Here is a 15,266-nt window from a genome sequence, read left to right as displayed (position 1 = left end):
ATCAAAAGGACCCTAGGACGTATTGCAGAGCGCTCAATATCAAAATGAAGGGGACATATCAACATTGAAACTTAACCGCCTAAGCAAGTTTGGCCGTTTCGTTACAATTCACGCCACCTATTCTTGTTTCACGATAACTAACGCACATTCGAAGCACAAAGCGAGGTTAAGTATTATTGAACCTGCCTCTTTCAAATCAATCTCCAACTTCCTGTACAACTAAATGTGGCTGTCGGCTAAAATAATTTCTTGGGCGGAGCATCTTCGTTTATTCACAACATTTAAAATGTCTGCTGAACCAATAGCGTAGGGACTTTCCCAAAGTTGCTTATCGTGAGTCTTTCGTAACTTTACCAGGAAATATCTGCAATGAAAATAACAAAAGTCCCAACATAACCCTCTACATTAAGAGCAAAACGTATTCTACGTCAAAGAAACCACTTCATTTCTATACAACAAGACTTCAATGGCAATTCGAGGAACATCACTTTTTCCAGATTTGTGCTGTCACTGTTGATGCATTGCCAGTAGAATTGTCGCTTCGTCGCACACCCTCTTTGCTATATGCAACTACCAACGTAAGCGGTGAGCGATGGCTATTGTTGGTGCACTAACAACAATACGAATTTATTTGCAGAAATGGCAGTTTATCGCGAGTTTGATAGTCTCAGCGCTTGCATAAAAGAACTTCTCGCCTAAAACCGGCGCTGGGCAATCATGACGCCGGTATACAAAGTTAAAAATGACAATGGTTTCATGGAAAACAAAAAAGGTAGGTACAACAAAAATGGCAACTAAATCCAAAACAAAAATCATTGACAATACACAATTTCGAAATTGATTTGTTGTTACAATCAATCTTGTTGTTATGTCGTAATGTTTCCTTTTTTGTTGTAGTAGTTTGTTACTTTTTGTATTCATCATCCGGCTGTTATTCGTTCTGTCAATGAGTTTGTAAACTCCAATTTGCCTTTTTGTCGATGATCTCGCAATTTTTTATGTTTACTAACTTTTTCGTAAACCGTGGATGTTTTATAATCCCATTTAATTTTATTTGAGAAAACTGTATATGTGCGAAGTGAAAAAGTCTTGCGGGGTATAAGATAACATACAACAGGATATTTAATTTCAGGTAAAAGCGATTATATGAGGTAGATTTTGTTAAAGGATGCGGTATCTATTAGATAATCCAGAGTCAATACGAGGTCACTCCAAGGTAAAGTGGTGGTTCCACAAAGCTCCACTGCGTCTAAACACAATACAAATGGAAAGATTGCTGAATGAAATATCGCCATAACTCGGCTCAAGCTATGAAAATGGCATATTTTTTAAAAAACTTCGTATCATGATTTTTTTTAAGAAAACAACGCCACTTCTGAAAAATGTAAAGCATTTTGAGCATAAATAATGAGAAAAGGGGTCTTCCAAAACCAAATCTGATATAGAACTTTATTCAACAGTTTATTGAGAATGCAAGATTTAGAGGCGGCAGCAGAGATAGGGTGATATTCCACCCAGCGGTCGATTTATATATAAGTATCAAGACCGAACACACTAACACAAACGATCAGTGAAGGAGTCCCCCAGCGGGTTAGGGGGGGTCAGAATATACCCGCGGTAGGTATGCCTGTCGTAAGAGGCGACTAAAATAACAGATTCAAGGGGCTGTGTAGCGCAACCCTGCAGGTTGCCAGCGCAACATATAGCTTCTCCAAACCCAATTGTCAACCTCACCTATCCGCGGCGAATCCTGTTTCACTAACAGACGAGGCTCTGGCGACCCTAAGCTCCTTATGGAACTTGGGGTTGGGGAGGGAGGGGATGGCCTGAAGGTTTAATGTGGCCATATAAATCGTTCCCGAAATGGTCGGGCCAGCACCTTAATGGTGCTGTGGTACGGAGCGTACCGGATCTGTATCCGGCAAAGGACCATCACATCGATAACACTCCCCAAAGCCTTCGGGGAGCAACCTTATCGCTACAACAACAACAACAACATCAGTGAAGGAGAATTGGTTTATTTCGGGGGGAACAAAACCCCATCAAAGAGCGACCAAGAGTTTGGTTGGTTTCTCCTGCAAATTCTGTTAAAGTGAGTCCTCATTTTCGCAGCATGCAGGCCAAGAGGACAGTGTCCCATGATGATGGCAGTGATTCTAAAGATTTATCTTGAGGAGCTATTTAGGAGATCATTTGTTCTTCTAATATAATAAATCGGCCAAGTAAATATGGCTATCTTGTAGGTGTCCGAAGAGTATTAGCTGAAGACTCCAATTAATTGTGATTGATGTGCGTGATGCACCTAGACCGCCTCCGCATCATACAGCAGTGTCCGTGCCTTTGCAAGTGCGTCTGCCATTTCGTTTCCCTTAATGTTCCAGTGACCAAGAACCGATATTAGCGCGATAGGGTTTAAGTAGCTGTTTGGCGGATAATGACGGTGTGGACGGAGCAGAAATCTCTACAGTTAGAGCGGTGTATTAAGCGTTTACAGTTGAGCAGTAGCGTGGTTGCCAAAAAGTAAAACTATGGTGTTCGAATGGAAAACCTGACTTGAATCAGCCTGATATAGAAGAACTGCACTCTACGTAGTGGCAATGTAAAGCCGAAGGGTTAATCAAATGCTCACATACAAGAAACTTCGTTTTTTTTTCTACCTACCTAATCGGTGTATTAGCACGCAGTCTGGTCGTCTACGGACTGGCCTTTTTCTGGACAAGTTCGTTCCATATATGTGAGTTTTGTGTAGAACCAGCAGATAATGGACTAACGGAATATGAATTTATAACGCGAAGAAATAGTACGAAATGAGCGTGAAATTTGTTTCGACCACTGGGTTAATACTTTATGTCGAAGATTGTTCTCAGAGAATAGGTATGAGAAAGGATATTATAAATTTTTTGAGCTTATATGCCACAGTAAACTTCTTTGTTTTGCTATTTACTTTTTCTATGCGTTCTTAAAAGACCTCGGAATTGAATCAACCAACGAACGATTTGACTTCGCGTCTTTTGCGAGTAGTTGGGTAGAGTATTGCTCGAGCTTAGTACTATAGATTATTACATTTCAGGCAACGCAAGAGTTAGCCAGCCCTTTCTTAGTTGAAGACGTTATTTTGCATATATATTCAGGGTCTTTGTGTTCTTTCTTTTGATTAGGGTCGAAGAAGTTTGCAGCATTCATTGTTCATCTTTTTGCTTTTCCATACGTCGTCCATCTCCTATTAGGTAAAATATATGTTAAAAGGGTATATTGCCAAAGGAATCCACTTTAAAATATGTAGTAATAACCTGATGTAAGCTTATGCATTTCATAGGACACCATTCACTCGGACAGCGTTGCTTTCGCCCAAAATCATAGTCTAAAATACATTTGCCATTGGTCTTATTAAAAAGTAAAACTGAAATAGGTCTTTACTTAACTTTGCACTAAAACGGTTTGATGTGATGGTTACCCAAGCGTTCCCTTGAAAACGAAGACCTTACTGAATATACCCTGTATACCTGAGTGAGCCTTTAGGCCAAGGAAGCCACACTAGCTCACCAGTTGCTATCACACGTTTTACCGCGACCCAGGGCTGGCTTCCGCATCACTCAAACTATCCGAAAACACACCAACTATCTCTGTCTATCTCGGTAACTGAAGTCAGTGTGGAGTACAAGCTCTACGCCAGCTGCTGCTTCCAACAAACTGGAGTTATCCACCGTCTGCAAAAAAAATTCAAAGACAGCCTCATATTGCAAATATGTGGTGCAATGACCCTATACTCAGAAGTGCATGTAGCTTTGAGGCGTACTGTACTCTTTGAGAAACAATGAAGCCATATACTGACCCTGAGTCAGAGGCCTGCTTCAGCGATGGATCAAAATTTGAAAACGGCAGCTGGTATCTATAGGCCAAACCTCGATACCATGGAGAAGTTAGCCCGCTATATTTCAAGCATAAAATGGTACAATAATAGTTTGCGGTAGATAATGTCCACAGATTGGCCTATCCTCGAGGAGTAAACAAATTACGTCAAACAGCCAGGCAGCTTTAAATGCCTTATAGTATTGAACAACTAATAAGCTAGTAGATGAATGCGTTGGAGTCATAAATGATCTGTGAACCAAAAACAAGATTTTGTTAAGATGTGCTCCCAAGCATGAGGAATATTAAGGTTGTGAACAGATAAACTACCAAGCCAAGCAGGGCGCCTTTACAGCATTATATGGTCCCAACACCGCTGTGTAGTAACAAACACTAGAAAAACCATTAATAACTCGGAACCAAACCAGTTCAGACAACACTGACTTGACTACTCTGAGCAAAAACAGGTCAAGTTATTTATGTTGCCAGCAACGAGAGTATCAGCCAAACCCATTAATATGAGCTGGAAAAATCTATAATGTCTTACTGGTTACTATACGAGACATTGTTGCCTACGATAGCTCCCAAGTAAGTTTAATCTATCCAATTCGCTAATGTTGAGCTTTTGTGATTTGGAAGATGAAATACCGCTGCATATTATATGCGAATGCATCACTCTGGAAAGATGGAGATATCTCATCAATCTAATCTAATTACATTAAAAGCTGCAACGTACAGTAATAGGCTAATAGGTCAAGTTCAATGGTTCTTAATAAAGGTCGCAGTGAATCGGAGCCAATAATAATAATCAAAATTAGTGAACATCTGAAGCTGATGGGACTCGTGCCTTTCTACTTTTCGTTACTTTCAGCAAAATAGGCGCCTTTTCACATGTTAGCCTAACGGTAGCAACCACCGCGCGTCGCATTAACTCTCAACCCTCTAACATCAGTACTCACTTAAATTTCCAAATATTTCTTAAGACAAACAAAGAACAGAACTTCCTATCTGATTGGGAAAGTACAAATGGTAAAGTCCTAATTTATTGGAATTTTAAAAAACTGCCATAATACATTTGACTAACTGCCAAATACCATTTCATATCATTCTTAACTTACTTAAGTACTTACTACAGCTTAAACACAGCTAAACTATCATCTACAAGGCTATTTGTCCGGTAACAAATTGCTGCCTTAAGCAAAATAAAGAAACAAAAGCAGCAGGGAAGAAAAAATAGTTTGGGAAATTCATAGCGCAGCGAGCGGAATATCCGCATGTTCGACCAGTTGTGGCCACTGACTGATAAGTGGCTGTGCTTAGGTACATTTCTCATTTAGCAAAGTTAATCCATCCACTGCTACGCGCGCTTCGCTCTTTCAATCCATATTTGTTGGGATTTTGTGAAAACTATACAAGCAATGGCGGCCACCGTGGTGTGATGGTAGCGTGCTCCGCCTATCACACCGTATGCCCTGGGTTCAACTCCCGGGCAAAGCAACATCAAAATTTTAGAAATAAGATTTTTCAATTAGAAGAAAATTTTTCTAAGCGGGGTCGCCCCTCGGCAGTGTCTGGCAAGCGCTCCGATTGTATTTCTGCCATGAAAAGCTCTCAGTGAAAACTCATCTGCCTTGCAGATGCCGTTCGGAGTCGGCATAAAACATGTAGGTCCCGTCCGGCCAATTTGTAGGGAAAAATCAAGAGGAGCACGACGCAAATTGGAAGAGAAGCTCGGCCTTAGATCTCTTCGGAGGTTATCGCGCCTTACATTTATTTTATTTTTATACAAGCAAACCGTAGAAAAATGATTGATGATCATGGCATAGCGCAGGATAAGACTTGATGTGAAGTGGAGAGGAAAATTGAGAAAACTGACAGCTATTCGAAACTAGTAGATAGGAAATAGTGGAAAGGCGGTCATCTGTGGCTGGTTGCAATCATTTAAATGTTAAGCGGTTAATCGGATATATTTATGTATATTGCCTGTATTTTGATTTAGTTAACGTGTGCGAAACAATCCCTTGAGTTGAACTCATAAATCAAATATTGGCATTCCCGAGGCACAAACGTTAATTTATTTTCTATTCAATCCACTTGACTACCCGCCTAACTTTAATCCTATGACGCAAATTTTAGCAATTTCGATATGCTACTAGCGGTGTCAGAATGATAAAACAAGAAAAGACCGGAATATAGGTAATATAATAGTAAACCAAGCGACGGATTGGAGACAAGGCCTCTTCAGCCGTTCGAAAACGGCTCCAGGTGAAGGAATAGAGCACGGATTGGAGACAAGGCGTGTTCAACCGTGTGACCAGAGGTAGTCAACACACAGGTAACGGCAAACCTACGGATTGGAGACAAGGCCTCTCAAACTGTAGAAATAACGAGTAGGAGTGTAAACGCGGTAGCCTCACATGTAATCAGGCTTTACACGCGGATTGGAGACAAGGCTCTAAAACCGGGGGCGCTTAACCGTTTAAACGGTTATGGCCATCCAACAAGACGCGCCAGTCCCTCCTTCTCTCCGCCAACCGGCCCCAATTGGTCACACCAAAGGAGTTTAAATCTTTTTTCTCCTGGTGCTTCCAATGGAGTGGGGGCATCTCTCTACCTCTGCTTACATAGGCGGGCTCCGATAGAAACACTTTCTTGGCCGGAGCGTCATCTTTCATTCGCATAACATGGCGTTTTAATTCGCTGGACTATGTTGATGTCTGCGTATAGCTCGTACTGCTCATCGTTAAATCTTCTTCGGTACTCGCCATCGCCAACGTGTAGAGGTCCATAAATCTTTTGAAGAACTTTTCTATCGAACACTCCCAGAACCGCTTCATCTGCTGCTGTCATGCTCCATGCTTCTGGACCATATAGCAGGACGGGTACGATAAGTGACTTGTAGAGTATGATTTTCGTTTGCCGAGAGTGGACTTTACTTTTCAATTGCATACCTAGCACAAATTAGCATTTATTAGCAAGAGTGGTTCTTCGCTGGATTTCAGAGCTGATGTTATCTCGTGTTGATGTTGGTTCCTAAATAAGCGAATATCTATAGTTATACTATTTCGAAATTATGGCTGCCAGCAGTAGCGTGGTTGCCAAGGCTCATATGCGCCCACTCTCTGCTTGATGACAGCAGGCACTTCGTTTTGTCCTCATTCACCATCAAACCCATCTTTGCCGCTTCTTTTTCCAGTTAGGAGTAAGCAGAACTAACAGCGCGGGTGCTTAAGCCGATAATAGCAATGTCTTCAGCATACGCCAGTAATTGCACGCTTTTATAAAATATTGTTCCAGTGCGGTTAAGTTCTGCAGCTAGTATAATTTTCTCCAGCATCAAATTAAAGAAATCGCAGGCTAGGAGGTCACCCTATGTGGAACCTTGTTTAATTTCGAATGGCTCGGAGAGGTCCTTCCCAATTCTGACTGAGCTGATGGTTTTGTTCAACGTCATTTTGCACAGCCGTATAAGTTTTGCGGGGAAACCAAACTCAGACATAGCGACATATAGGCAGCCCCTTTTCGTGCTATCGAAGGCGACTTTAAAATCGACGAAGAGGTGATGTTTATCGATTCGTTTTTCGCAGGTTTTTTCCAAGATTTGGCGCATTATGAAAATCTGGTCGATGGTAGATTTACTAGGTCTGAAGCCGCACTGATAAGGTTCAATCAGTTGATTCACCGTGGGCTTCAATATTTCGCACAATACACTTGAAAGGACCTTATATGCGATTTTAAGAAGGCTGATTCCGCGATGCATTTTGCAGTATACCCCTTCTTGTGGACTGGGCAAAAAACACTTAGATTTCAATCGTTGGGTATGCATTCGTCCACCTATATTTTGCGAGGAAGCTGATGCATGCGCCTTACCAATTTCTCGTCGCCGTATTTGAATAGCTCCGCAGGCAATCCATCAGCGCCCGAGGCCTTTTTGTTTTTCAATCTGGTACTTCGTCATAATCAGGTGGGGGGACATTTATTCCATCATCATCGATTGCGGGATCGGGTTCGTCATCTCTGTGCGGTAAATCGTTGTCTCAATTTAGGAGAGCAGAGAAGTGTTCCCTCCATAATCTAAGTGCTATCTGGACATCAGTTACAAGGTCGCCGTTTTCGTTCTTACAGGAGTTTGCCCCGGTCTTAAAACCTTCCGTCTCTTACCGAATTTTTTGGTAAAATTTTCGGGCTAGTGGCTAGCAGCTAAAGCTCCTCGCACTAAGGCATTTCTGCCTCTGCCGGAAAGTACCTACATGGGGAGGAAATCCGTCGATACGTATGAGGGGAAAATTTTATATGTATATAAAAAAAAATGGGCTTGCATTGTAGGGCTTTAATGCAAAAAAAATTACATATAGCCCTACAATTCAATTAGTCGAATGTACAGTCCCTTGTAAATGCCACAAGCACTGTATGCACATTGTTTAAGGTATGTTTTCAAATATTCGTAGAAATCGTATGTGTCAAGCACATCTTTACCTACGCCGCGGAAAGATCAAAGTACAGCAACGTGACTTCGACGGACATAGAGCATAGTGCTCGATCTACCTCCCGGCGGAAAACTTGGTGGTGATACTGGGCGGTAAATAGTACTCAGACGGTAGGAAAAAAACTATGCCCCTAATAATAAATAGTGGGCAAAAACAACTACAAGTCGGGCAGATGAAATAAAAAAAGCCACACACATATATGCATAGAAGGCAACAGCGAATTTGAGATGGAGATATGTACAGCGTATATTACTGAGACTTATACACACATATACATAGAAGGCAACATTCAAACATAGAAACGAACAATATAAAAGCGAATATTCGAAAAGGGGGAGTAGACGAGTGGGAGGAATAGGCGAGCAGGGAAACTGAGAGTATAAAAGCAGCGCATGTTATGGAATAGTCAATCAGTTTGATTTTAAATAGTTGTAAGTAGAGTATGTTACGAGAGTTAAGTTGCGATAAAAAAGTCGTATCCAACTCAACTGCATAGGTTGGAGTTGCCGAGTTGCTACCCACCAGAAGTTTAAAGTTGCCATAAAGTTCAACCCTTCCATTGTTTGTATCAAGTTCGTAAGACATATTCAATCACCCAATATTTCAGTCTTTCATTAGCGTCCCTTCAGCGAAAAATGCGAACATTATCTACCTCTGATAAAACGTACCAGACACTATCAGCCGGATTGATTTAACCGCCCTGTATCATCAAAGCGTCAAAAATTTGCCAGGTCCACCAATTGCTGTCAATCGTAGGCTTGTGGGGTCAATAAGACCTTAAAACGCATCTCGTCGGTCCTGTTTGACGATGGTCGTGAGGGTGTCCAGGGACCATATGCACATAAGCGACTAACAGAAAGTTCGATATTGCCGACGTCAAATTTGTGAGTTGACGGAAACCAACCTGAAAGCGATACAAAGTTTCTTTTTGGAGATAGGAGAATGGAAGTCTGACGTGAATATTCCAAGAAGTTTATCTATCAAAGTAAATCGCAGTAAATTTGTATGCGCACATAGTTTCATTTTGCGTTATCTACGCATTGGCGTGCAGATAAGAGATCCATTAGACGTTTCACTGGAGCGGAGACTTCCACCTACAAGCAAAATCAAGGTTCGGTGACTTCATGGTGAAACTTGATGGCATTGTCTCATATTAGGAGAGACTCAAGCTCAAGATAGCGGTGTGTACGGACTATGACATAAAAAGGTACATAAGTATACGTATTTAGTTCGCATTCGATACGAAACACCTACAAATACCAAGTTTTGAGGGCGTCTGCCAATACGTGAGGCAGCGCTCTGGATGGGGCGACGTAAAGCGCACCAAATGTGATACGGCGCCCAAATGTAATTTATCTGGCCGAGATTAACATACGAAGGGAGTACAGTGACTCCGTTACACTCCCGGATAGTCTATTAAGCGTGCAAAAAAATACGCATTCACATACATATATATTCCATACATATATTTCATATTCATATTGTAACAAATTTACTGAAATTCCGCTTATTCCAAATTTTCTGCTAACGTTCTGCTAACTGTTGAATAAATAACTCCAATATTGAATAATGCAAAAATGGTCTTTATTAGACTACTTGACAATAACACTTATACTTCGCAGTTGATAGCGTGCTTAAATCAAACTGATTCCATGATTGCTTAGATTGCGCTCTTTTATGCTCTTCGACTTCCTCGTTCCATACTTCTACGCGTTTCCAGAATTTACTTAGTTACCGGCTATAAAATTATAACTACAGATGCACGTGTATAGCTTCTCATATGCGCGTGTATAAGTGAGTGATACTTGCACAAATAATTGCCTACTTTTAGGAGTATCTCAGATATATGCATGTGTTTGTGCTCTCCGCTACTTGTTGGACATATGTATAGACATAATGATTTATTAGTTGATGTGCATATAAGTCACTGCTTAGTATTGGCTTAGAGATGATAGTATCCCTTATTGTTGCTAATATTCGTCACAATATGTTTCATACCAGCATGCAATAAATACAAGAGTAATTTATTAGTTGTTAAGTACTACCAAAGAGGATAAAGTCTGCTATGAGTGCCGAGTAACTCGCTGGAAATCAAAAAATCTATGCTGAATGTTTTCTAAGAGGGAAATTTTTGAATTGTCTAGCATTTATCCATACGGTGTAGGCACCTTGTGCAACTGTGATTTTTGGAAAGATAATTAATTAATTAATTAAATACAGTCGGAAAAATAAACACAAATACCCCACGAAAATATATAGAGACATTTATGCACATCTCGCAAAAAAAAACCAGCAAATGGCTGCGAGTAATGAGTGAAGTCTCTTATCTCCTCTTTGGTTGTAAGTAAACAACATTTTGCTGTACCGAGTATTTTAATTTTTTGTTCGACAGTTCAAAGATTCGAACGATAACAGAATGTGCCGAAATAAAAAGGACGTTTTAGTATTCGTAACTCTATTTTATTTGACGCCCCATTCTAATGATTATCTATGCTTAGTTTTGCTCGTCTGGTAAACGTTATAAACTATGTACTATCACTGATTGTTGTTGATGTACATTCCATACCAATGCCGAAATGCAAACTCATCGAAAATTATGACAATTACAACAAAACAAACTACAAAAGGCCTAACCAAAATTTTACTAACATAGCGGATACAGAAAAGCAGGCTTTCAGAGAGGTGCATCCATACTTAATTACACGACAACGCTACAACAAAATGCAACAATGTCAACGACATTAACAAATAACACGAAAACGAATGAACCGAAATGAAGAGAACGCATACAATGGTGCATAAATAGCTATCTAACTGTAATATCCGCTTACAGGCAGTGCACGGCAATAGAAATTCATTGTAAGCGGTTTTAGAATCACCATTGCAGTCATTTGATTTTATTGTCTAACCGGCAAACGTTGTTCATTAGATGGCAAGCAACGAATCGATATATATACACATGTATATGTAAATATGCGCGCGTGTATGTGTGGTGTAATCGTAATGAGGATATGAATATACCTGCCAAAGTTTGCAATAATAGAAGAGATAGCAACGAAAAGAACTGAAATTTGCGATATGAAGAATTTGATGCAAGACCAGTCGTAGCTGGAAGGTATCACGCATACTTTCGAAGGAAGAGACGCCAGCGGGTGAATTAAGAAGTCGTTCCTGCTGCAAGCAGGCTATTGCCACAAGTTGCTAGTATCGGAGTCTACCGAATTAATATTCCACAAAGTACCGCCCATATCCGTAACACTCCCCTAAATTCCTCGGGAAGTCCTTTGCCATTATAGCAATGACAACAAAGGAAGATGGTCTGTATTCCCCCCATATGCAATTTTGGCCCGATGGGGGTTTCGTCTCGAAGTACAGCAAAAGAAGACAGGAGCTGACCAAGAATTACAAGCCAACAACTCTTGCATCCTTGGTTTAGGAAGCACCCCTGGCTAAGTATACTGATGTTGAATTAGTGTTAAACAAAGTGAGAGCTGGTGCGATTGAATTCACTCCCAAAATGGCAAGGATGAAGGAACAGTCAAGGCGTTGAAGTTCGTTTCTACATCTTAGCTGCAAAATAGCAGTTAGGAGAGCAGTGTTTAGCAAGCATCTGAACTAAGTCTCTAAGAACACCTAGTAATGCAACGAAGGGAGATGAGAAAGAGCGCACAGAGAGGTGTTCCATTTCCCTACCGCTGGGTTGTGACCATAATAAGGCAAATCCAAGCCGTCAAATTCAGAGGCTACCGAGAGGTGTTTACGGCCACGATCGAGATGAGGGGATATAGAGTACCTTTCAGCAAACTCCTTCTCTTTCTCCTTTGAAACATTGGTTGTCAATCTCAGAGACGTTGTACAGATGCCTCGTTACCATTGGTTCTCTAAGTTTTGCTGATATCTTGCTCAGGATAATCCTTATAAGGCGAACATTTTCAAACACTTTTGAAGCGATTCTTGGGTGGGACGACTCTTGGAAGCTTTCTCTGTCTGTATAGAGTTAAGAAGTCACGGTCGCCTTTTTCTGTTGCCGTGAGGTCACCCTAGAGCACTGCACTGGTGATATGGTGGCCAAGCCGTTCTTTTTCTATAGAGCTGTAATAATCACGGATAAAGTCGACTTGGATGTGATGCTTAGGGGTGGAATGGGTATTCTGACTGAAACTAGAAGTCAGCTGAAAATTTAGACCGCTTGAGGTCGTGGCTATCAAGGGCGACACGGTGGACAGCATGCTGCTCAATGCTATGTGAGCATGGCAGTGTAAGATCTACTCAAATATTTAGGTACCTATTGAAGCGCTGAACTCGCTGGCGGTAGCTTCGAACTATTAAAATTGCTTATGAGTGCAAGTGAGTAGCGAAATTCCTGACAATTTTTTCACAAATCTCTTAACCCGAACCAAAACTTATGAGCCAGGAGTGGATGCCACTTGCAGTCGGCATCTGAGAAAGTTGAACTCGGTGACCTGTGCAAGCGTACGGCTAATACAAGTTTCGTGCCGTGATCGTCCTGGCCAGAGCAACAAACTATGTGTTCTAAACTTGGTTTTTAATAGTGATTGAAGTGCCGACTTGAACTGCCTACTGACAACTGATGAGGCACTGTTTCTGAGTAGCTCTTGCAATGAGTGCTGGGTGCTTGGAAGTTGGGTGACGAAGCGCGGTCATATAATGGGTACGGATTTCAGGAGGCCCTAAAAATGATTGCTTTTTGTCGTATCCGGATTTCATGAATAAAAATTAGTGTCACCTTTAGTTGATTTGTCATCCCAACGAGCCGTTATAGTGCTCAAGTCAACTGCCCGACCTACATGGGACAACAGCCTCCCAACTTCTTCACCTGGTTCGCAAGCATCCTTGCTATATACCTACATATCATATTAGCTGCATATTTTATTCTCGATTGGGTTTATTTTCGCGGTTTTACGATAAGTGTATAAAGTTCATTCATAAATTTACATTTTATCCACTTAGCTAGAGGGCATCACTCAAATCAATCCATGTATGTAAGCCTCCAATTTTATGATGCAATTTTCCGTTTCAAATCACACAGTAAACAAAATCAAAGCAAATGCGTCGCACGCTTGTTTGACGTTCATTTAGCTGCTCTGTGCTATGTCCTAAGTAATTGCGTATATTAGCATTCGTTGTAATGAAATTTTATGGGGATCCTAATGTGTTGTGGTCGGACGCATAGTCTATGTAATTAATTAGCTCGCTTAAAGTGTGCTGATTATCTAAGTTAATTAATACTTGTAAATGAATTGGTGGAAAAAGCTTTCATTAGCGAAAACTGTGCATACAAGTAAAAAATATTTCAATTATATTTCTGTGCTTGAAACGAAATAGGCCAGAGTTAAAGAGGATGAATGTATCTATTTCACATAAGACGGACGTTCCGGAAGGTTTCGGTTTTCTCCGCTCAAGGCTGTCTTTAGGGCAACCTCATTTAATTTGTGGCATTCCGCTCAAACGTTACAATTCTCGGCGCAGTTTCTTGTGTATGGACGGCTCCAAGCCCTACTGGTCCGAAAATGCTTCGCAACTAAACGCTGCCTAAGGAAATTGATTTGTGTTATATATAGGACGATACCCCGACGTTGCTCGAACATCTTTCTCACACATCTGCATCCCATAACTTTTCCGAATAGAGCGAAGAAAGTCTCCGTGGCACTGAATGCATGCAAGAGCATGCTAGGAGGTACATGAGGCCTATCACCCAAATTTCCACATTTATTTATAGATATTATTTACGGCAATCGTCAAGTCCACATTTTACTATAAGTTGCATTTGTGGTGGACAGCCACACACAATAGTACGTATACCAAGAAACTTGAGGGGGTCTGCAGAGAATCAATGCTTAGCATAACGAGAGCGCTAAAAACCAGGGCTGCAAACCGCCTCGGTAATCGAAGCGGTTCGGTTCACTGGGTCGAACCACTCAGGTAAAACTTTAACCGGTTCGTGAACCGGTTTCTGACATCCTCCCTGCATCAAGGTAGAAAAAGGGTTCAGAACCGCGACTCCATGTACTGAACTAGCTGGGCGATTCCACCTTGATTGCGCCAAGGGGCGGATCCATAAATGTATGTGTAGGTGACACAGATACTATACAAGTACATACCAATGATTCCAATTAAATGAAAGCTGTCGTGTCTGCTGTTTATATTTGCGTCAATACAGAAATTAATAGATCCCAGAGGCTGCCAGATCACTGCAGTATCTTTCAGGCGAAAATTAAGCCGTGAAGGAAGCAGGAAAAACTCTGTAAGAAGCTTGCTAAGCTGCAGTCGCGACAATATATGTATTGATAATCAGTACAAGGATTATCCTCGAATGCAAATAAGCATTGGGGAATCTACGCTCATGCAGTAACCGGTGGGATGGGATCGAAAGCAAAGAATAGGCCGATGAGTTGGCAAAGGAGGATGCAGCACACGATGATTCGATGGTGGATGTTCCAATCCGTATGGGTGAGATTAAAAAGAGGCAATTAAAAGTGATCACGTGCAAAGCCTATGCCGTAAGACGCATAAATTTGCTCTTATCTCTAAAGAGGAAAGACTTAAGGTTCACAATGGGCATACAAAATAGACACTGCCTTGTGTGGTCACGTAGTTATAAGTTAGGCATCGTCAATAACATCAGATATAGGAGGTGCGAGCTGCGGGAAGAAACAGTTGAGTTTGTTCTGCGTTCATGTCTTATAATATAAGTCCTGAAATTACTAGTTGAGGTTTTTTTGTTTAGTCGTCTAACTAATTCTGGTAAAACTGCGGACACATTAAGTATAGTTATGTGTGGTGTTTTTTGGCCGGCCACTTCTAGGTTAGGTTGAACCTTCTCACTGTGGACCCGTCCACTGCCAGCAACATCTACTATCTGATATTGCGAACATAATACGTTTATGTAAAATAGGAATTCGAATACAA

The sequence above is a fragment of the Eurosta solidaginis genome, chromosome 2, assembly GCF_040869045.1.
Source record: "Eurosta solidaginis isolate ZX-2024a chromosome 2, ASM4086904v1, whole genome shotgun sequence".
NCBI classification, from domain to species: Eukaryota; Metazoa; Arthropoda; class Insecta; order Diptera; family Tephritidae; genus Eurosta; species Eurosta solidaginis.
The sequence above is the reverse complement of the archived record's forward strand: the minus strand, read 5'-3'. Positions refer to the sequence as shown.